Source organism: Camelus ferus, chromosome 9 (assembly GCF_009834535.1).
Source record: "Camelus ferus isolate YT-003-E chromosome 9, BCGSAC_Cfer_1.0, whole genome shotgun sequence".
In the NCBI taxonomy this organism is placed as follows: domain Eukaryota; kingdom Metazoa; phylum Chordata; class Mammalia; order Artiodactyla; family Camelidae; genus Camelus; species Camelus ferus.
In genome coordinates, this window is record NC_045704.1 from 49,252,987 (window position 1) to 49,277,321 (window position 24,335).

General features: G+C 34.4%; 1 protein-coding gene and 1 pseudogene across 2 annotated transcripts in view; one reads left to right on the top strand and one right to left on the bottom strand.

Moving 5' to 3' along the window:
* Positions 1–24,335, bottom strand: part of GLG1 (golgi glycoprotein 1) — a 119,182-nt gene that overhangs the window by 83,896 nt on the left and 10,951 nt on the right. The window lies entirely within an intron of this gene.
* LOC102523736 lies at positions 5,744–6,201 on the top strand (annotated as a pseudogene).

Here is a 24,335-nt window from a genome sequence, read left to right on the forward strand (position 1 = left end):
TATATGTCAAATGACTGGACCAACAGGTACCCAGATATTTGGTCAAACATTATCCCATTCAGGATTTAGTCATTTTGTCTCAGCCTCTGTGTTTCTAATGATCTTACAATTATGAGGAAGCCTGATCAGGTATTTTGTAGAATGTCCCTTGGTTTGGGTTTGTGTGATATTTTTCTCATAGGTTTTAGGGAGGAAGTACCATTCTCAACACATCCTATCAAGGGCATACATACATGCTGATGATGCCAACTTCGATGACCTGGCCAAGAGAGTGTCTGTCAGGTTTCTTCACTGTAAAATGACTCCCCACCACCTTTCCATGGTCTACTCTTTTGAATTCACCGAGCTCAGCCCATACTCAAGAGAGGGATGGAGAGTTAAGCTGTATCTCCTGGAAGAGGAAATATCTACATAAATTATTTGTAATTCTTCTGTACAGGAGATGTCTCTTTCTTCTTATTACTTATTTAACAGAATTAATTTCTGTCCCCAAGTCATTTCTCCTTTTAACCCATGACATCATCATTCCCCTAGTAAGCAACCCCCACATACCCAATGGAACTTTGGGTTTACTTTTGATTCCGTTTTCTCTTGCAAGGCACTTGTCCTAGTCCTTTAACAAGCTCTTCATAGTCATCTTTTTTCAGTATTGTTTAGATTTGGTCAATCTCCTTTCCTTCTGTAATTGCTTTAATCCAGGCTGTCCTCATTTCTAGATGACTTAAATAACCTCTGAGAGGTCTTTCTTTTTTTTTCCTATGCTTTCCTCTGCTCTGTCTGCCTTTCCTGTATCATACAGTCATACTGTATGAGACAGAAATTTTGATAGAGACAGAAAGAGTATCCCTGACTTATATCTAGAATATAGAAAATGCATAATAAATAATTGTTGGGAAATAGAAGATGCAATAAAATTTTTCTTTACCATAGTCTGGTCTCCATGCTAGGAAAATAAAAACAGCCTGCAGAAAATTAAAGAAATGACAGAAATATTTCAAAGTTAATTATTTTAAACAACACATATTGCTAAGGTATAAATGAAAGTATATATAATACAGGAAGAATGTAAATGTCAGAGGAGAAAGTGTTTAAAATGCAGCAAAACTATAACTAAGAAGCTAAGAAAAGGACAGTGTCTTTGCCCAGAAAAAGAATCCAAGAAAATCTTTCAGACTCCTCAATGGTCTCCCCAAATCTATAGTTTTGAACTTTCTATAGAACATCTTGACTAAAGTTACACATCCTATACCACAGGGATCCGATCTTGTCTCTTGACCTATAAGCAGGAGATAACTGTGGTACAGCTTTTCCAACTATTTAACATATGAAATAAAAGATGGTAACAGTGGCAAAAGGGGGGTGCTAAGGGGACACCTCTTATTTTTGTTGAGGAAATAAAGTGTGAGTTACCCAAATGTCACTTACTTTTCTTTGTTTTTTTTTGGAATGCTAAGATTTCTGACTAGAAAAGTTTTAAAATTATTTTTAACATAGTGAAGTATGATTGCATAGAGGTTGACGACTGTTTAAATCAGCAAAATGTCAAAACTTTATTATAAGGTTCTCAAGGTTATTGCTGAGGACTAACTGCTGGGATCTACAATTTGGGTTATGGAACCTGAGCACTGGGCTCTTGGACTTGCCTTTCATTAAGAGAGAAAGGGAGAATACTGTTGGTGGGAATACAAATTGGTGTAGCCATTATGGAAAACAGTATGGAGATTAAAAAACTAAAAACAGATTTACCATATGATCCAGCAATCCAACTCCTGGGTATGTATCTGAAAGAAACTCTAATTCAAAGGGAACTCTAATTCGAAAAGGGAACTCTAATATATGCCCCTCAGTGTTGACAGCAGCACTATTTACAATAGCCAAGACATGGAAACAACCCAAATGTCTATCAACAGATCGACTGGATAAAGAAATTGTGGAACACGATGGAATACTACTGAGCCATAAAAAAGAATAAAATCATGCCATTTGCAGCAACATGGATGGACCTGGAGATCATCATTCTAAGCGAAGTAAGCCAGAAAGAGAAAGAAAAATACCGTATGATATCACTTATATGTGAAATCTAAAAATTAAAAAATTGAAAAAAAAAAAAAAGAAGACACATGGTTATGGGGATGGAGGGAGGGTGTGGGAAGGGATGAAATGGGAGTTTAAGATATACAGATAGTAACTACCATATATAAAATAGATAAACAACAAGTTTATACTGTATAGCACAGGGAACTATATTCAGTATCTTATAGTAACCTATAATGAAAAAGAATATAGCAACCTATAATGAAAAGAATATACATTAGAGCATGTATATGTATGACTAAAACATTATGCTGTACTCCAGAAACTGACACAACATTGTAAACTGACAATACTTCAACTAAAATAAATAAGAGAGACAGAGAGCACACTCACTCAAGGGCACATGCTATTTGTCTAATTTGTTTTGTGTTTGGTGGAAGGAATGCAGTAAGTTCAATTACCTGTGTTAGGAACATTTTCCTCAGCTCTAGCCTGGCTTGCGGTGGTTTCAGTGAAGTTTACCGTGTCAGCTCTTTAGAATGAGAAATGAACAAACTGACAAATAATCTCTTTATTCTAATGAAAGAAATGAATTTAAAACATTAGTTTCCTAGGACATAGGACTGTTCTTGATTTTGGCCACTTAAAAGTAAAATTCCCCAAAATAAAAATCACTGCTTTCTATACAGAAACCTTAATATATACGATGAACTTTTGTTTGTCTTGCCCACTCTTTGTCCTATTCGTAGTTCAAAGGCTTCATGTGGGACTTCATTCCTGAGATGGGATAGAAAAAATGACTCCAATCTAAGACTACACATATAACACTTTTAAGTGGTTCAGGGAGTTAGACGATTTCAAACAATAAAATATTTGTAAACAGTGCTGGCACAGATGGAAGCACTGGGGATAAGAGCTACTTTGGCCACCTTGCCACCATGTAGAGGCTGTGAAGGAAACCAGCCCAGAAGCAGAAGGCAAGAGAGGAATCATTTCAGCTAAGAGGTTGAGCCCAGTATCTAACCTTATCTTTACAGTTATATGAAGTAAATTCATTTTTTAGCTTAAGCTGGTTTAGAAAGGACTTCCTGTTACTACAAAAGAATCATAACTCCTAATATAGTGAGGAACATGTACTTTGTACTTAAGCCTCACTCTGATAAAATAAAGGTGAAAGAAACAATAGAATAATTTTACTACTCCTTAATCTAGCCTATGTTTATTTAACATTGTAATGAAACACAGTAAAGGTCTCTTTTCTTTTGAAGAAATCCAGCAGAATTATGTACACTATTTGTTAAACACAATGAAGCCACCCAGTCAAATTTAAGGAAATACGGGAAAAGGAACATACTAATTTTAAGACATTAAAGCTAATTATTCTATACTCTTGCAAATGGGCCTATTTATTTCCAAAGCATCTTTTTTTTTTTTTTTTATTGAAGTATAGTCACTTTACAATGTTGTGTCAATTTCTGGTGTAGAGTATAATAGTTCAGTCATACATACACATACATATATTCATTTTCATATTCTTTTTCATTATAGGTTACTACAAGACATTGAATATAGTTCCCTGTGTACTTCCAAAGCATATTAACAGCAACTTCTGTGTAGTATCTTCCAAAAGTAATATGACACTTTCATATCCTGTATCTGTCTAATCTCAGTGTGATCTGTCAGCCTTTTAAATCACGTTTTTCAAGAAGGCCTTAGAAGAGTTACTGAATTTTCACCTGCTTATTTGAACTCTCATCTGTTTTTTAATGGGCAGATGGCAAACTACTAAGTTTACATCTCAGTACTAAATATATCCTATTAACAGACCCCTGGCTGCAGCTATAGTATACTGAAATCCTCAAGGAGATTTCAGTGATAGTGCCACAGCAAAACAAATCAAATGGGAGTTTTGTGGAATTATTAAAAATAAAATGCCCCCCTCTCTGGAAGGCCTGGAAGTTGGTGGCATGCAATTAGCACTGGAAAGATGTTTTCATGTTTATTTTCACAGAGATAGGTTTGTGAAACAAAATCAACCAAAACATAGAGTTCTGCTGCTGTTGGTGTGTAGTGATTGCTGCTACAACTACTTCAGGAACACAAGAGTCTTGAGAGAGAGAGAGAGAAAAAAATGTATTAAACAAAAAGACAAGTGTAGGAAGAAAACTTGCTTATGCTTTCATAACAATTGTGCTAGTTTGCTGATGTAAAAATGTAAATCTTATAACCTGGTAAATATTAACATGTGCACTTTTGCAATTCAAAGCATTTTGAATTATTCAATGGAATAACTCCAGTTTGACTTTTATGGACTTTCTCAGCTGACAATAAGCCTAGACATAATGCACTGTGTAAAACGTAAACATTAGTGTTGACCTTAATGCATAATAAACCAAAGTACTATATGTATGAGCATGTTACAAGGCATGAAGTTGTCAAATCATTAGGGGGCAAAAATTTTATTCCTTACAGCACAATTACATTTATTAATTTATTTCTTCTTTTGCCTTTGCCAACTACAAGATACAATATGAGTGGACACAAAAGTACCAGCTGTTAAGCAGCCATTCACCATCACACCAATTTGATTCACCTTCTGCCATGTCTCTGACACACTGCTCTAAAACATTCGTTTTGCTGTTCAAGAAAAGACACGCCTAATTTGAGACCACTAAACTCAAGACCCAAGTATTACAGCAACAACCTACTGGAAATTACCAAAATATCTGACCTTCCTATAATACTTAAATGCCTTGATTCCTAGCTTCTGTAGTCCAGAGCAACTTTATAAACCATATTCTTGGGGCGGTGGGTATAGGTCTAGTGGTAGAGTGCATGCTTAGTTAGCATGCATGAGGTCATGGGTTCAATCCCCAGTATCTCCTCTAAAAATAAATAAATAAGTAAAACTAATTACCTTCCCCTCAACAACAACAACAAAATTTTTTAAAAGAAATATAAACCATATTCTTAAAGAGGAGTGGCAAGCAAAGCCACTTGTTAAATGTTAAGAAAAAACTGTCATTTCCCCAGCTACACAGAATGCAAAAGTAATTGAAAAAAACTAAGGGAGAAATTTTTGTTTTTTAGTAGAAGGAAAAAAATCTCTAGAAAACAAAGTAATTAGATGAAATTCTTTTACATCACACGTATAGATATAGGCCAGAGAATGTCAAATTACAACTGCTTTGTTGCATATATAAGGTAGTTTAGAAAAATGGCTCATTGTAAAAACAACAATAACAACAAAACTGAATCCTAAAATAAATATAAATTATGGGATTAAGCTACCTTCAAAATAAGGCCACTGTAAAAGTTTCAACCTTACATATCCACTAGGCATGTCACAACTCAAAAATATAGAGTGGGTGACGGCCTACTATCCAGGCACAACAACAAATAAGAACAACAAGGTCCTACTACACAGCACAGAGAACTATATTCAAAATCTTGTAATAGCCTATAATGAAAAAAAAGTGAAAAGGAATATATATATATATATAACTGAATCACTATGCTGTACACCAGAAATTAACACAACACACTTTAATTAAAAAAAAAAGTTCTATTGGTAAAAGCACAGATACATAGATAAAAGAAATGAATATTAAAACTCACAGACTGCAAACAAAAAAAGTAAATTTTACTGCATGAAAATTATACCTTAATTTTTTTAAAAAGGAAAAAAAATCAATAAATTATGGTGATCTAAGGCTGAAGAGTTAAGCAGCTGGGTATAACTGAAGAGAAAATCAGTATCCTGGAAGGTTAAGTCAAAAGAAATTATCCAGAATGTAGCATGCAGAATAAAAGTTAATAAACACAAAGTCTCTGACATAGCAGTCATTAAAGAACAAAGCCATGGCTCAGCACTACCCCTTGGCCATGGGCCGCAACAAAGGCCACAGGTAATCAAGAACACGAGCAACCTGAGGCACAGCCACTGCTGTGGATGCCTTACCAAGCACACCAAGTTCCTGTGGGACATGATTCAAGAAGTAAGAGGCTTTTGTCTCAAACAAGCAGTGTCAGAGCTGCTCAAGGTCTCCAAGGACAAACAGGCCCTCATCAAGAAGAGAGCAGAGACACACACATCATGCCAAGAAGAAGCTAGAAGAGCTGAGTGATGTCCTGGCTGCCAAGAGGAGAGCAGCTGCCAAGGACTAGGCCCCCTCCCCACTCTGTGCATAATAAAACCTTTACAGGAAAAAATAAACAAACATGGAAAAACAGCAAGAAATCTACTTAAGTGAAGTTCAGGAAGAAAAGAAAGAGTGGGGCAGAGGCAGACAATGGCTGGGACTTTTCCAGAAAGAATGAAAAACGAATCAAAAGAAAACCCCATAAAGCCCAAGTTGGACAAATAAAAGGAAATTCACACCAAGACAAATCAAAGTGAACAAGAGAACACAAAGACAGAAAATCTGAAAAGAAGCCATTGGAACTAATTGCTCAACATTAACAGTGAAGCCAAAAGACAATGAAAGAAAATGGGCTGAAAGAAAAAATATTTCAACCTAAAATTCTATACTCTGATTGGTTTTTTAAGGCCAAAATCTCTCCCATTTCTTAATGCACACCGCTTTGAAAGTGATATTATCCCTGTTCCCATTAAGAGATGAAGTCTAATTTCTCCACCCTTTGGAATGTGGGCTTGGCCATATGACTTGCTCTGGTCGATGAGACATTAGCAAATCTGACAACAGAAACTTGAGAAGTACCTGTGCACTGGAGCTTGCCATTTCTTTTTTTTTTTTTTTCCACTATAGTTATTCTTATTTTATTTCTTTTAAAAAAATTTTTTATTAAAGTGCAGTTGATTTACAATGTTAGTTTCAGGTGTACAGCAAAGTGATTCAGTTATACATATACATACATACATATACATTTTCCTTTCAGATTCTTTTCCACTATGTTATTACAAGAAAATGAATACAGTTTCCTATACAGTAGGTCCTTGTTGTTTATCTATATTGCTTTTTGAACCCAGTCACAACATGAGGGTATTTAGCCTAGCCAGCTGAGATCTCTCATAAGAGATATGTTGTCCAGTTCCTCTCTCACCTTAGCAAACCACCAGACATATAAGTGAGGCCATCTAGGACTGTCCAGCCCCCAGCTGACCTGACAAGTGAGTACAGATAAACAAGTCAAGCTGACACTATGTGGACCAAAGACAAGTCATCCCACTGAGTCCTGACCAAATTGCTGACCTGCAGAGTCATGGGGAAATAGTTGCTTTTGAGTCATTAAGTTGGATATGGTTTGTTACCCAGAAATATATAACTGATACCTAGCCCCAGCAAAAATATCTCTTAAGAGTAAGGTAGAATAAAGACACTTCCAGACAAGTATCTGGAACAAAACAAAACCTAACAGCTGGCCACCAGGAAACCCTCATTAAAAGAGATTCTAAAAAATGTATTGTAGGCAGAAAGAAAGTGGTCCCAGATAGAAGATAAAAGATGCAAGAAGGTATGAGGAGCAAAGAAAGTGCTAAGTATATGGGTAAGTCTATAAAAACACTGCTTTTGTAATACAATAATAATAACACCTTAAAGAATTTCTAAGATTCAATACCAGCAGCCACGTCCAGACATTCTGATTTGATTTATCTGAGACCTCTGGGTAGTGATACTTTAAAAATCACCCTCCATGCAACTAGAGTTTAGAACCACTGACTTAAATAAAAAGCTTATGTCTATATATTTAATGTTGGCATTAACTGCCACCTGTCTACCCCTTTTATTTGGCTTGCTTTTTCTGAAGTTACTGACTTGTGATTCTCCATGAAAATATGCTTTAAAAAAGCATTGTCTCTGTATTACAAAGTGGCTGACTTTGGGAGATACTAAAGCTCTAAAAAACAATTACTATATCATTTCTAATTATTTCCCATCAACAGGAATTATTATTATAAATTCACAGAGTGTTCCCCCAGTTGCAAACACCCAAGATAATTTCAGCTAGCCGCTAAAGCTGAAGTGATTTTCTAGTTAATGTTTTTTTACACTAGATTTAGTAAAATAGTAACTAATATAAAAGACCAGGCTGCAGGCCATCTGTTAACTAACAGTAACAGATCAGGATATTGTGCTACTCAAAACACTCTATGTTAACTGTTCATTTTCCTAAATTGTTCTGTTGACTAGATGGATGATGGTGCTTACGATCCAACTCAAATAACAAATCTCAGAATTAAACCCCAAAGCAAATCCTTAAATGATGAAAGATTTCCAAAATAATGAATATTGACTGGAAATATCAAAATAAGTAAGAAGGGGTAGAATCAATATAAGGAATAAGAAAGCAATGCACCTAACAGGTAATATAAATGAATAGAATATGTGAACCATATCTTACTGATTTTAACATGCACCATTATGTTATGTACCATTGGGGGGAAAAACTCTGCCAATTATAATTATGTCATAAAATGTAAGATATATCCTAATTTCAAAAATGTTAAGGTAAAAAATAAAGTCAGTTTTAGAATCAATAAAATATGATGAATGACAGCATTATAATCAGGCTTTTTTTCCCCTACTATTATTAAAACTCTCAGCCAAACCAATCATACCACCCAATTTAACATCAAAATACAGGCTCAAAGAAATTACCACTCTCTTATGCAGTAGGCAAAGGTATCAACGAGAAAACTTTGTGCCTATGGAGAAATGGTAATATTCAAATTCACTACCATTCCTAAAGCAGTATCACAAAAATGTACATACCCAAGAGCAAGCAGAAGAGAAAACACAAGCACACGTGTATGTGCACATATATACACACTCACTCTCAAACCCCAAGCTAATTTAATTAAAGTCTGCAGTGTCATGCATACAAATTTGGTCCTGGTTAATAAAAAGTTCATACCAACTATAAAAACTGACAAAATCAGTGAATTGCCATAAAAATGAAGGATATATAGTGAGATTATAAAAAGACAATTCTCCTAACTGAAGGTGATGCTAATTCAGATTGATTGTAAACCAGTTAAAAAGAGATGCATGTCAAAACTAACACAACCCTGTAAATCAACTATACCTCAATAAAAAATAAAAATAAAAGTAAATAGGAGAAACTGGTTGAGGGGGTATATGGAAATAGAATTCTATAAAAAAAAAAAAAGAGCTGTATGTACATTATATTTTACAGTCTAAGGTAAATTTGTTCTGTAAAGGGACATACAGTTAATTATTTAAGGCTTTGCAGTCTACAAAACAATCTCTATAACCTTGTAGTGTCTTTTTTTAAATATAGTTTTATTAAAGTATAGTCAGTTTACAATGCATCAATTTCTGGTGTACTGCACAATACTTCAGTCTTATAGGAACATACATATATTCATTTTCATTTTCTGTTTAACCGTAAGTTACAAGCTATTGAATATAGTTCCCTGTGCTATACAGTATAAACTTGTGGTGGTGGTGTCTTCTTTTAACCTTTTAAAACTTAAAAACAATTCTTACACTCCAGAGACATAAAAAACAGGCTGTGGGCTGGATGTGGTCCATAGGCTGCAGTTTGCCAATCTCTAGTCTAAGATATAAATGGGCATAAATGGGTGGTTCATTAAACAAGGCTGCTTAAGAAATTAGAGAACAAATCTATTCTAGATTTAATTCACTAGCTATTTAGTAATGCTTTAACAAAAACTGCTAAGCCAAAAAAGCAATGAAGCTTACTGAAGTAAAACTTCTTTATTCTTTTCACTTAAAATATAACCTTTGACAAGGTTCTGTTTACTCATGATCCTGAATGAGTACCTGAAGAAATATTTTATTTTTACTCCTTGAAAAAAAATCATGTACCAATTCTAATTTAGAAAAATAGACAATGAGATCTTATCGAGGCCAAAACATTTTTTCTAATGACTCCTATCACACCTTATACATGGGGCTCCACCCTCTCTAAAAACCTGCACTTCAACATAAATACACAAAAAAATAACTTTCAGAGGATCATCCTATTCACTTTTGCTAATAGCAAAGCCTACCCAGGCTCTGATAAACATGAAGAAAGAGAAATAAGTCTCTAGAACCAACAAAAACCCAAGGTTAATGCAACAGTTTTTGTATTCACGCTGCCTAGTGTGTACTTGTTTATAAAAGGGAAAATACATTTATTTGTGAGTTTTATATAAATGGCGTTTTGAGCAGTTATCAAGAGAAACTTAAAAACTGAATGCCAATTCAGGAGAATCTCTGTCAAATTACCCAGACATACTCCCTTAGCTGCTCCTATGTAGAATAAGACTTTTCCAAATTTAAAAACGAGATTCACACAAGTTCTAAGTAAATCTATTCTAATACTGTTTGAATCACAAAGCAAATCATCATCAAAAGATAGGCTCTAGAAATGATTTCTAACAAAAGAACTCTGCACAGTTAATATGGGCTATGACTATGGGTCCAGACATGCAAAAGACACAGAGCTAAAAGTCTATAACACATAACAAGAATCACAAATATATTAATGAAAATTATAAAACATGAAGCGGGGGAATCAACACTTTGCTCTAAGTATTTTGACTTCACACTAAAACATTCTTACAGCAATGACTTAAGACTTGATCCCTGTTCTTGGTTAAAACTAAAAAAATGAGTAAGACAACTTTGTTGGTTTTTTCATTTGTTTGCTTTTGTTTTTTTAACTGATCAGACCTAAGCAGCAGTGAATTTGATCTTTTTCCAAAAACTGTTTAGTAAATGTTGATGACTCATGATTGATAAATAAGAATGAGACTGAGAAAAGAAGGAAATGGAACAAAATTGATCTCATTAAAGTAGGAAAAAGCTTTCTGTACAACTCGCCCAATTAATGCCATATCCTAAAGCTACTGACCTGTATGAATTCTGTCTGTGATGCAGCATAGTCTATTTAATCTTTCAGCTTTGTAGGATTTCTTGCTCTACGAAGTTCAATTTTAGAGTAAATATTGTTAAATGTGTTTTATGAGTACTAAATGTAAATCATTTGTAAGAAATCAATAGATACTGTCTAACAAAAAAGAGAACATAAGTATTCTACTTAATAAATACTACTCCATAAATTCATAAATAAATAATAAATAAAAATAAAGAAATTCATAAATAAATAAATTCTACTTCAATAAATACAAGAATAAAGAGCGAAAAGAGTTGAAAGTAGGGAGAGCTAAAATAGGATAGTACAGTTTTCCATTATAAACCTGGTTGCACTCTGACTTAAAATTATGCACTGAAACATGAAAAAAAAAAAGGAGGGGAAGAAACAAAATCCACATGTTTGCCAGGACATATGGTATCTATGTAAGTATGGGAGCATTTCTTAAGATGTACTCCTATTCTATTCTGCTGTGCTTCAGTACACAAAAGAAAGTTATCTGGTCTAGAGATAACTGATTTTAAGTCCTCCAAAATGCCATTTGCATAAATCATCCGGTTCAAACAAGATTTAAGAAAGGACCTTTGAAACAATGTTCTTCCAAGATAACATGGTCTTACAAGGCATTTCAGTAATCTTTAACTAGCTGAAAACAGGTAAATGTGTCCTGAAAGTTCTGCATTTTTTAAGAGCCGGCTCTTAATAATCCACATAAGTGGGCTGGATGCTGAATCACAGGATTCAAAGGCTGCCCCAGCAATGCTGAACAGCAATACTGTACCAGGATTGGAGAAATTATATGCACAAACCATTTCAAAAACTCAAGAGATCTTCATTTAAAGATACTGGCAAAACTTTTCCAGAAAAGTTTAATCTCATGCTGCACCACTGTTTAAAGCACAAATCTAAATCCTAAAGGCTGTCACATAGTAAAGATGCTAAATCAAAGAACTAAATTGAAAATGTTCCTCATAATGGGGTTAAGGACAAATTCCAGTGAGGCTTTTCTGGACCTATCAGAAAAATAGGAGATTGAAGGTTTGGGTAAAGGAAAAGTAAAAGTTCATCATAGGAAGTCCTTGAGAATCAAAACCACACTAACAATAAATGCAATGAAGTTTCTATTTGTTTTTTAATCAGGCATCAATTTTTAGAACTTTTAAGTATTGTTAATATACATTCCACTTTTTTTTCCGAACAAGTGACAGACTTGTACTTCACGGTATTTGCAGAGGTGTACATGACAAAATCTTTTCCTAAAAATTCCAACCAAGAATTACCAATTAAGAAAAATAATTATGAAATGTTTACAATGTTTTATAACTTAAAAGTGAGCAGTTAACTAACTTGAGATAAAGAGATGTTTCCTGTTTCACTTTAACATATTTATTTTTAATTTTAATTTTTTTTTGGAGGGGAGGCAATTAAGTTTACTTATTTATTTTTAGAGGAGGTACTGGGGATTGAACCCAGATTGTGTATGCTAAGCATGTGCTCTACCACTTGAGCAACATATTTATTTTTAGAGCAATTCAGGTAGGTGGGATTTTTCTGAGCTCTAGTTAGTAGGTCTGCTTTCTCATAATGACATAGTTTAGTATTCTGAAACTATTTTAAGAGTATTACAAGGTCAGGGTTCAGCAATTAAATAGTAATTTGTGGATAGCAGGAACCAAGTTTTTCACTATTAGAGAAGGGAATTATAAATATATAATCATAAATTACATATAATTATAAATTATAAATGTGGAAAGGGAGAAAACGAAAATGAATCCTGTGGTATTGAAGGCATCAGTATGAATAAAAATCAGCTTTCATTATGTTTATCTATATATATACACATATAGATATGAATAGAATAGATGTCTATGTGCACACACACTCATATTGCATGTGTATATATACATGTGTACATATGTGTGTGTGCATACATCTATATGAATGCATGTTTGTAAATACACACACAATACATTTTCTGGCTCTGTCTGCCAAAGCAATGACACCTGAGTAGCAATGAACACATCTAGCACCCATGCCTTGGCTTCTATATACCACTCTTCACTAAAAGGAAGTAGAGCTCGTTAGAGAAGTGGTTGATTCCAGGGCTGGTATTGGAAAAGTACAAGAGGAGCCTGGGAGACTTCTGATTTCTGGTCCGGCATGGAAATCATCACTCCCATCCTCACAATGAGAAAAAAGCTAAACAAACTGAAAACTACCAACTCTTCTGAGATCCGTCAGAGACCTGAAGTCATGGGGCAAACCCCTTCCCTAAAATTGGAGAGATGGGTGTATACAGAGAATCACAGTTTACTGGAAGCTAAAGCCCAGGAGCAGAAGTCCGCTGCTGGAGCCAGTACCCAGTAAGGGACACTTACACTACTACTGATAATTACTCCAGTGTGGACAAGCTTAAGAGTTAAAAACTCTAGGGGAACGAACAATCTGAAAAGGAAATTAAGTAAATAATTTATTTATAATAGCATCAAAAAGAAAAAACACACAGAAATAAACTTAAAGGATGAGAAAGACTCATACACCGAAAACTACAAAACACTTGAAAAAAATTAAAGGAGACAAAAATAAATGCAAAGACATTCTATGTTCATGAATTGGAAGACAATATCGGCAAAACTATCCAAAGAGATCTGTAGATTGAATGCAATCCCTATCAAAGACCCAATAGTATTTTTTGTGTTTTTTTTTTTCCTGCAGAAATAGAAAAATGTAAAATTCATATAGAATCTCAAGGAACCCTGGACAGTCAAAACAATCTTGAACAAAGTTTGAGATTTTACACTTAGTGATTTCAAAACTTATTACAAAGCTGCAGTAATCAAAACTGTAGTACTGTCATAAAGACAGACATACAGACCAACAGAACAGAACAAAGAGCCCAGAATAAACTTCATGGTCAAATGGTTTTCAACAAGGGTACCAAGACCATTCAATGAGGGAAAGGACAGTCTTTTTAACAAATGGTGTCAGAAAAATTGAACACCCTCATGCAAAAAACTGAATCAGATGGATCCTTACCCTACAGCATGTACAAAATTAACTCAAAATGAATCAAAGATCTAAATGTAAGAGCTAAAACTATAAAACTCTTAAAAGAAAGCATAGAGGGAAAAACTTGGAATTTGGCAATGAGTTCTTGGATATGATATAAAAGCACAAACAACAAAAGAAAAAAATAGATAAACTGGACTACATCAAAATTAAAAACTATGAATCAAAGGACACAATCAACAGAGTGAAAAGGCAACCGATAGGATAGGAGAAAATACTTGCAAATCATTTATCTGATAAGAGGTTAATGTCCAGAATACATAAAGAATTCCTATAACTCAACAAGTAACCCAATTAAAAAATGAGCAAAGGACTTGAACAGACACTTCTCCAAAGGCATCCAAATGGCCAATAAGCACATGAAGATGCCCAAATAACTACTAATTAGGGAAATGTAAATTTTTAAAAAATCACTTCATATCCATCAGATTATTTAAAAAAATAAAAAAATAAGTGGTGGAGAAGATGTGGAGAAATCGGAACTTTGTGCACTGTGGGTGGGAATGTAAAATGGTGCAGCCACTGTGGAAAACAGTATGGTCATACCTCAAAAAATTAAAAATAGAATTACTATATGATCCAGCAATTCTACTTCTGAGTATTTGTATACCCAAAAGAACTGAAAACAGGGTCTTAGATATTTGTATACATGCGTTTATAGTAGCATTATTCACAATAGCCAAAAAGTGAAAGCAACCCAAGTTGCTTGATGGCTGAATGGATTAATAAAATGCAGTCTATACATATAATAAAATATTATTCAGCCTTGGAAAGGAAGGAAATTCTGACACACACTACAACATGGATGAAATCTGAAGACACTAAATGAATAAGCCAGACACAAAAGGACAAATAGTCTGTGATTCCACTTATATGAAGTACCAGAGTAGTCAAATTCAGAGACAGAAAACAGAATGGTGGTCACCAGGGGGCTGGGGAGAGGGAAAATAGGTAGTTATTATTTAATGGGTATAGAGTTTCAGTTGGAATGATAAAAAGCTCTGGACATGGATTGTGGTGATGGTTTCATAGCAATGTGAATATACTTAATTCATTTTGAACTGTATACCTAAAAAAAATGGTTTAAATGGTAAATTCTGCTATGTATATTTTACCACTAAAAAAAAAAAAGGGAAAAAAATTAATGGCACAGTTTTGGGTTGTTTTTTAACTTGTATGCTTCTGGTATAATCGTAAAACAGTTGGATAGATGCCAAGTTTGAAAACAAACTATACAAAAGCAGGTAATTCTTGTTTGCATTACTGGCAGAGAAACTTAAAATAATTAAGTTTCTAATTACTCACACCCAATAAAAAGTTACTTTTTTCATCAAAGATTTATTGAGTATCTAAGAGGCACTAGGCTAGCAACTGGGAATACAACAGTTGTGTTGCTATGAGCACGCATATACACCTAGAGCCCGAGGCCAAGTGCTATTACACAGACACAAAATCAGGTGACACCATGATAAAATTTAGTCATTATATGATGTATTAAAAAAAAAACTTCTGGCTGGATAGAGAATGTTCACTTTTTGTGATTCTGACATTTTGCATTTCTAAAGCTGGAATTCTTTACAGCAGCTACTTATGGTGCTTTTCCTAACTGTTCTGCATCTACTTCAGAATGGCGTTTAATCCATTTTTTATGTACTTTCCTAGAGGCAACCCAGGCTTACTACACATTATTTGTAGGGCACAAAGCCCCAAGTGTTTGGCTCCATCCCAAAACTACCTTGCAACACTAATCAACATGGTGACAATTTTGAAAGTGACTACATAATTATTGTGGACAACAGGGATTAAAAAACTCTACATCCACTGAAACTTAAGAATGAAACGGTTCTGAAGAAGGAAAAAAAGAAGAAAAGCAGAATAACCTTTATTCTGTGGATTGTAAATTAAACCTAAGACAGCAACTCCCTTGGGAAGTGGTAAGGTTTGTGCAATTCAAAAGGGCTATAGCCTTTACTGATTTGAATCTCCTCCTTCCTTCTTCCTTTATGAGCATTTATATTCACATTCCTCACCAGTATCTCCAATCTTTCACCTTCTACTGGTTCCTTTCTCTTTGCCTTTAAACTAAAATGAATTTCCTTACTCTTGAAAAACCTTTATTTAACTGTGATATCCTTCCTTCCATATATTCTCACTTCTTGTCATTCTCAAACTTCTGAAAGACTAAAATAGTTTTAAATAGTCCAAATCTGGTTTCTACAGAATCTGTTCTATCTTTATTTACCAAAAACCATGCTCTTTTCTCAGACATTAATCTTAACTATGTTACTCTTTTACCCTAGTGGTTACTACTACTTCCTTTCAAAATTTCCTTTCCTTTGCTCCCACAACTAAAATTTCCCTCTTTGGCCTCCACAATTAACAACTCTTCTAAATCTTCTTTTAACTCTCAACCATTCCTTCTGTTCCCTATAATTCCCTCAACAAGCCTCTTTCCAACCCTCAATTGTGAGCATTCCCCCAGGGCTCAGTCCTTGGAATCATACTCCTCTATTTAGACACTCTTTAAGAGGGCTCAACCACTTTCATACCTCCAACTATAGCCTTTTAAGCTGAATGACTAAAATTTCGATTCAGTTTAAGATTTAGTTCCCAATTTACATCCTCTTACTGGAAATCGTCTGAAATGTCTGGCTGTCATTTCAAATTCAACACCAGCTAAGAATTATATATTTTTGTAAAGAGCCTAACAGTTAAACTTTAACCTCTCTTCACTTGATTAAATTCTACTGTTCCTTCAGCTCAATCATCATTTTCTTAGGAAAATATTTCCTGATTCTCTGATTAGCCAAATGTCCACATACGTCTCTTTCATAGCATTTATCATATCTATAATTTTCCATTCATTAGGTGATTCTTCAAATAGCTATATCCTTCACTAGACAGTGAGCCCCTTGAGAATAGGGATCATGTTTTTTAGGAGTGAGAGATGAGGGGTATGATAATCCCCACACTCCCAGCACCTAGTGTTAAGTTCAGACATGTAGTAAATAATATTTACTCAAAATGTGTCAAGCAAATGAAGAAAACCGCTTTAAATTTTTCCTAGGTAATGAGTCATCAATCCCACTTCTGTCTCTACTGCTACTAGTCCACTATAGTCCAGGTCTTTACTTTACAGTTTAATTAATTACAAATGCAGTTTACTCAATGAGCTCCTTCAGATCTTTCTTACTTCAACCCACCTTGCCACAAGAATAATTTCCTTAACTGTTCTACCAGGCCATTCTCCTACCCAATAATCTTCAGTGATTTCCTATTTCACTCAAAAACACATCTAAGCTAATGCAGACATTTCACTAAAGAACTCAATGTCCCAAGAACACTATTGTCAGCTGCTCAGGGCAGCCCCTCCCATTGGCCATGGCTTTAAAAAACACTGATCTTCTCTTTGACTCTCCTATAAAGGAGACTTAGAATAATCTATGTTCCCTGCAGACCACCATCAGTAATATTACTTCGGAAATGTTACTATTAATTGTATCACAAACATCTAACATTAGTTAACAAAGTTTGGTGGGCAATAAATTCACAAATCATCTATTATGGTGTGTGTCTTACAAGGTATGATTAATATTATTTATAACATTCTTATCAATTAGTTTCAGAGTTTCATTTTGTAAATTTGTCCTTATATTCTTTTTTGTTTCCCTTTGTCTTTTTTAAAATTGAAATATAGTTGATTTACATGTTCTTAAATTCTAATGCTCACAGATTCAAAAGTTCTAAGTAAAATTATGGCAAATTAATTCAGCTGCCTAAAATAACAGATGCACACTGGTTCAACACCAGAAAAGTCTATTAAAATAATACACCTCATTAAGAAACCGCAAGTTTCTTTTTCAAGGGATTGTTTCTGTACAAAATAAAATTTACAAAACATATACCTAAAAATAAGAAAAAAATTCAACCATGTGTTATTATGCTAAAATCTTTATGAAATATAATAGTATGTAATACAACCGAGTGGCTTAGTTTCTCTTCTTATTTAAGTCCAATCACTTAAACTGGGTTTTCTAATGGTAAGTATAATGCTTTTTTCCCTAAGATGGATTATTCATATCATTTATAGTAAGAGCCATAGAGAAAGAAATATTAACAAATTTTCAAAATATTCTTTATGTTCAAAACACAACAATTCTAAGTGATTTAATCCCATGCCTGCATAGTTTTATGCACATTTCAATACAAAGAACTTCCTGAACTGAAAAACTGCATTATTAAAGCCAGAGTACATCTGTATTAGAAAAAGACAAGACAGGTGGACTAACAGATAGCAGACAAGACAGGTACCTCACCACCAGAAAACCACTAGTAAATATGACCCAAGACTACTGGAGGAAGGGGAAGACTATCAGATAGTCTTGCTAAATATAGTGCTTATAGAGAATGAAATGGACTTCAGTACCTGATTAAAAACAATTAAAAAACAAAACCCTTAGCAGTTATACTCCTTGAACTTTATAAAATAATCCTGGCCTCACATCATATTTAAACTCAAGAAAAAACAATGGGAATTTTACCATGACTTTCTAAAAAGGATTCCAAAATCCTTTTTGCTTTTTCAAAAGGAACCAAAACAAGGACTCCAACTGTTCTGTGTTTTAGCTCCAGTGTTATATTAAATCCAGAGATATTAAGCAATTTGCCCAATTGAACTAAGGAAAAAGGGTGTAAAAATGACAGTGGCATAAACAAAGAATCTGTTTTTAAATGGTACTGAATAATTACCCTGGATAAAAGCTTAAAGCAAATACACAGGTCAAGGCCCTCAAGCTAAGACAAATGGTGAAGGCACATATAACAGCAAGAGGTCTCTACCATTAAGTTTATCATCAACATAAAAAGCAACCTATGAAGTCTAATCCAAAGTATTAAATCAAATCACAGTTTACACACAAATATCAAAGCAGCTAATCATACATTAATGGGAATACTTTTAAATTATCTAAAAACTATATTTAAATACTTGTTCATAAACTGTCCCAAACCTTCAAAGAGCCATGATTCTTTTATGTAACACTAAATTGACATCAGATAATGTGCCAATTCTCACAGAACATCCTGATCAGTATCCGAGTTCTTCATATCCCACAGAATGCTTTCAGATCTATTACACCTCACTTAATCTTTACTCCTTACAACTGCTCATTTTTACAGTTAAGGAAACTGAAGCTCACCAAATTGACTTACATAAAATAATTCAGCATCTATGGTCTTCTGGTCCAAAGATTTTTTTTAATTAGTTTTAAAATTTAAAATATTATATATGATGCTCACCTTTGATTAAAATAAATAATTCCCTTTACTTCGTCAATAAAGTGTCACTAGCGGAAAAACAGCATATCAGCTTGAACAAGCACTAACTTTCTAAACTTTCAGAATTGGATATTAAGAGTCCATATCAATGAGTAACTTTAAGTGTTTGTCAGTAATTATTCAGTTTGCTGGGGAAAAAAAAAAAAACACACAAATACAAATAAACACTAAATAATGTAGGGTATCACCACTTTGAATATGGCAAAATGACCAAATTTTGTTGTAAAAACTATACACACAACTATTTCTTTGAATAATCTGTTTCTGTGCTGAGAGTAAAAACTCACCTTTGTTGAATGTGCTTTCTTTTTCTCTGCTAAAAATCTGATGAATTCTAAAGAAATTAATCATGTGAAGGAAACTATTACATACATGTTATATAAATATATAAAAAGTTTGTCTGCCTTAACAAGTAGCATCACTTCACAAGTATTCTAGTTTGTAACCTAACCACATAATAAAGAAAAAATAAACCAAGACCCAATGTTTTAAATACCTTCCTGGCAAAATGCAGTCATTACCAATACCAATAGCATTTTAACATATATCCAATCACATTAAATTCATACTTAGAAACCTCCAGGTGACAGTCACCTTCTGAATCCAAGAAATATAGGCACTGCACAGCAAGAATAAACCTATGTCTGCACTTCAGCATGACAATGGAATTGATTTATCATCACAATAGACTGATCTCCCAATCATCAAATGGAGAAACAAAATGGAATTTTAAAAAAAGTAACCTAAACAGACATTTCAAAAGGTTGACAGCATCCTATACAGGCTATTATTAATATAACTAAATTATCAAACAACTACTTTGGATGATGGAGGATACTGGCTCAGAGGAACAATTATTCTGCACTTTTGCTATATTCTACTTGCTATGTTCTAATTAATTTAAATAATGAATCTATTATTATCTCAATGCAATCTATAAATCACCATTACACAGCATTGTTAAACCCTCATAAAAAAATCACATAAGTTGCAACACTTATCAATTTGAATTGCATGCCATGTTGCAATGTCTGCCATCCAGGAGAAAGCTCAATTTCCCAATCTTGGTATATCTTGAATCATCTGGAATTCCTTATAGGTTACATAAACTGAAACTTATAATAATAGAAAGGCCAGATCGAGAAACAGCTGACTATGAACACAGTATCTTCAGAAACTAAGGAAAGAAATCAAGTCCAAGGATCTTGGCTCATCAGAGCAGAATGAGTAGACCCGCTTCAGAAAAGACTGGTTTTCCCAACCACTTTGAGGAGAAAAAAAAAAACACTTAATAAAAAATAAATACAATTGTTTTAAGATACAAGTTTGGGGGGCTTTTTTTTAAAAAAGATGAAAGTTTTGTGGGGGTTTTTTTTTTCAAGTTCTGGCAATAGGAGAGTGTTCTGTTTTTATTTAGCACAAGAAGAGCTATGAATTAAAATTGACCTGGAATACAATTTTTTCATATAGCTTACAAACTAATATCATTATGTGATAAAGCAAGTACAGTAAAATGTTAATGGTAAAATTTTAATGGTTGGGTATACATGGGTATACAATGTACAATTTTTTTAAATTTCTCTGAATGTTTGAAATTTTTTCATAATAAAATGGGGGCTGAAACTAAATCTACCTCTTAAAGTAACAGCGGTGATTAAATAAGATAATGGACACAAGCGCATAACAACTGCCCAATAAATGGTAATCTATCTCCCTGTTACTTATGAACAATGTCAGTTATCCAAAGAGTGAGCTGTCTTAAAAGTCAAGAAATTAGGTTCTAGCAATATATACGTTCTTCAGCAAAGAACAGAACTTAAAAAGCCTTCAACAATAAACACTAAGAAGTATAAACGAAGTTATTTTAAAGGCATAAACTAAAGTGAACGGAGAATCCCTTAAGTGCCAGGAAAAGGAGGGAGGGAGGATTAAAAACCGCGGCACCAGGACAGGAAGGAAGAAGGGAGACTGTTTCATTAACCTAGGGCTTAAGGCTCAAAGATCAGGGACAGGAAACAAGGTCTTGACCCTCAGCAAGCATAAAACTGGAACCGAGATCACTACACAAGGCTGAAACTGCTTCCATACTTTAAATCAAAGAGATTATAATACTGAAAACTGATTACAATAAAGTATTTCCATACATTCAGAGCACAGAAAAGAAAAATCTGATTGTTTATCAACAACTTTCACATTCCTAGAGAAAATGGGAAGGAACATAACTGCTTGATATATGACAAATCAAAGGCTGGCCACATGAACCTGACCTGGCTTGCCCAGATAACTGTGTTAGAACTTGCTAGCTGTCTCCTAGCATTTTGTGCTCTCCTTTTCACCAGGGGGAGCTGTCACTGGGAGTGCGTTACCGAGTCCCCTGCATGTATGTGGAGAGTTCTCACCAGTGGAATGTGAACAAAAGAGCTGGGACCACCTCGGGATCAGGGCTTTTAAGAACAGGTGGTTGAAAGGGTGAATTTTATGGCATTGTGAACTACATGGGAGGAAGGGTGATAAGGACTTTAAAAAAAAAAAAAAAAAAAAAAGCAGCAGGCAGTGCTTCTGACTCTCTTGCCTGCTGAAAGCATAGAGCCCTAGAAAATGGAACCAGAAGATAGGAGAAACTAGGGTATCTGCATCACCAAATGGCCGATAATTTTCCACAACTTCTCTTGTGTTAAACCACTGATATTTTTAGGTTTGGTATGGCAGTTCATTCCATGCTAAGTAATACTTAAGGAAATCTTTTATCTTCAAAGTTGGTAAAAGGCTTGGCTCAACCCAGTTACAAGCTGACCCTCTTGACACAAAACAAAATCATACCTGTGGGACTCTCATGCTAAAGCAGTTTTGTCAACATGGAGCAATGAAAAAAAGAGCTTCATCTTAATTTTTTAAAAAGTTAAATAGGGAACATATACATATATCGCAAATATTTTTAATTACTTTTTTCATTTTTTAAAATTGAAGTATAGTTGATTTACAATGTTTCAGGTGTCAATTATTTTTTAAAAAATAAACAATATGAAGAATATAGTAGAAAGTTCCCACTCATTTTTAATCCTCCATTAGCCTAGTTTCTTCTGTATCCTTCCAGAGCATTCCAATGCAAATACAAGCAAACACTAATAAATATTTTTATTCTTTTTATTCTTCCTCTTTGATTACAAAAAAAAGGTAGTATAACAAGCGGTAACTTTACTTTTTTAATTTAATAACAGATCTTGGAGATCTTTCCATACTTGACATAAAGAACTGCTTTTCCACAGCAATACAACAGTTCATTGTATAGAAGCACAATAATTGATTTGATCACTCTCTTGAAGGATGTTAGGTTGCTTCCAATTGTTTCCTATTACCAAAAAAAAAAAAAAGAAGAAGAAAAGCTTCAATTAAATACCGCCTACACACTGATCATACTGTTATGTATAAATTTTCAGAAGGAGGATTGTTAGGTCAAAAGATATGCATATTTGCAATTGTAATCAATAATTCTCAATCTCCTTTTCTAACAAATTCTCCTATTCGTTTCCATTTGATATGTCAGAAGTTAAAATTCAAGGGATGGTGATTTCTACTTCTGCTCATAAGGACTAATTACTACAGGAATTGCCCCCATAGTAATTAACAACTGGACAAAATATATGAAATAATTTTCAGTCACTGGCCAGCAGGCAGCTTAAGCCTACGATCCCTGAGAGAAGGGAAAGCCTGATTGTTACCCTAGCTTACTGCCAGGAAGTGTTTTCTAGGCTGCAGCACAGGGAGGGAGAACTCAGACAGAATCTGGTGTTCTTGCTGAGTACAGGAGAGAAATCAAAGTTCAGGGGATTCAAGGTGGCCAGATTTGCAAGACAGAGAGAGTACTGGGAAGGAGAGCTGTACAAAGAGCCCAGGAGATCTTTGGAGGGGTCCTCCTGAGTCAAGTCCTATCCTTTGTGTGTGTAGTGGGAAACAAAACACTGAAAAACAAATAGGCCAAAAAATTCTTAAGCTCACACAAGGCAAGGAGTAGTTCATTCCCACCACCCAGAAAGGAGAGACCTCATATAACTCGGGACACTGGGTGGAATCCCAGAAGAGTCAAATCTCAGCAGTAGAATTAAATTACGCACAGACTAAAGGCTGCTCTGGACTTGCCTTAACAAAGTTTAAAAGCAAGCCTCAAAAGGACCAAACTGACCTGCATGTAACCTGTGTGCCAGACCCAACACTCATGAAAGTAATTCAACAAAATTCAGCACTCAGAAAGATGTAAAATTCACAATGGCCAACACCCAACAAAAAAAATCACCACACATGCAAAGAAATAGGAATGTGACAACCAGAAGAAAAATTAATCAGAAGAAAAAAACCAAAGAAATGACAGATGATGGAATTAGCAGATGAGGACCTTAAAGGTATCTGAATGGAGTGTGGGAAAATGGAGCTGCCCCAGTGCTCCTGGAACCAGCCAATGAGGTGGACTACACACCCTCATTAATGGCTCAGATTATACTGGAAAAGTTTCTACAGGAGCAAGAGGAAACTCCATGAACAGAAAGAGGTAAGTTCATGGGGCCTCTGAAATATCCGAAGCTCTGGATACCACAGCTGTATGTGATAATCTAATATGAATGTTCTTTATTAGCCCCGGCATAGGTGCTTAACTTATAGATGTTTGGGGTTTGTATTCATTTTTGTTGGCAACTACTAAAAATTTTTTCTGCTAAAGTCAGCAAAAAATGTAATTGAATGGCTCTTTTAATTTACACTTAAAACAGCTATTACAAACACATTCAAGGTTGTAAAGGAAAATATGAACATAATGAAGGGAGAAATGGAATATACAGATGAAAAATAGAATATCTAACATTAAAAAATACACTGGATGGATGGCATTAATAGCAGACTGAAAAGCACAAAAGATCAATGAACCTAAAGATACATCAACAGTAATGATCCAAAATGAAACAGAGAGGAAAAAAAACCCAAACACCACTGCTGGTGGGGAGAGGAGGGTAAAGAACAGAGCCTCATGACTGTGAGAC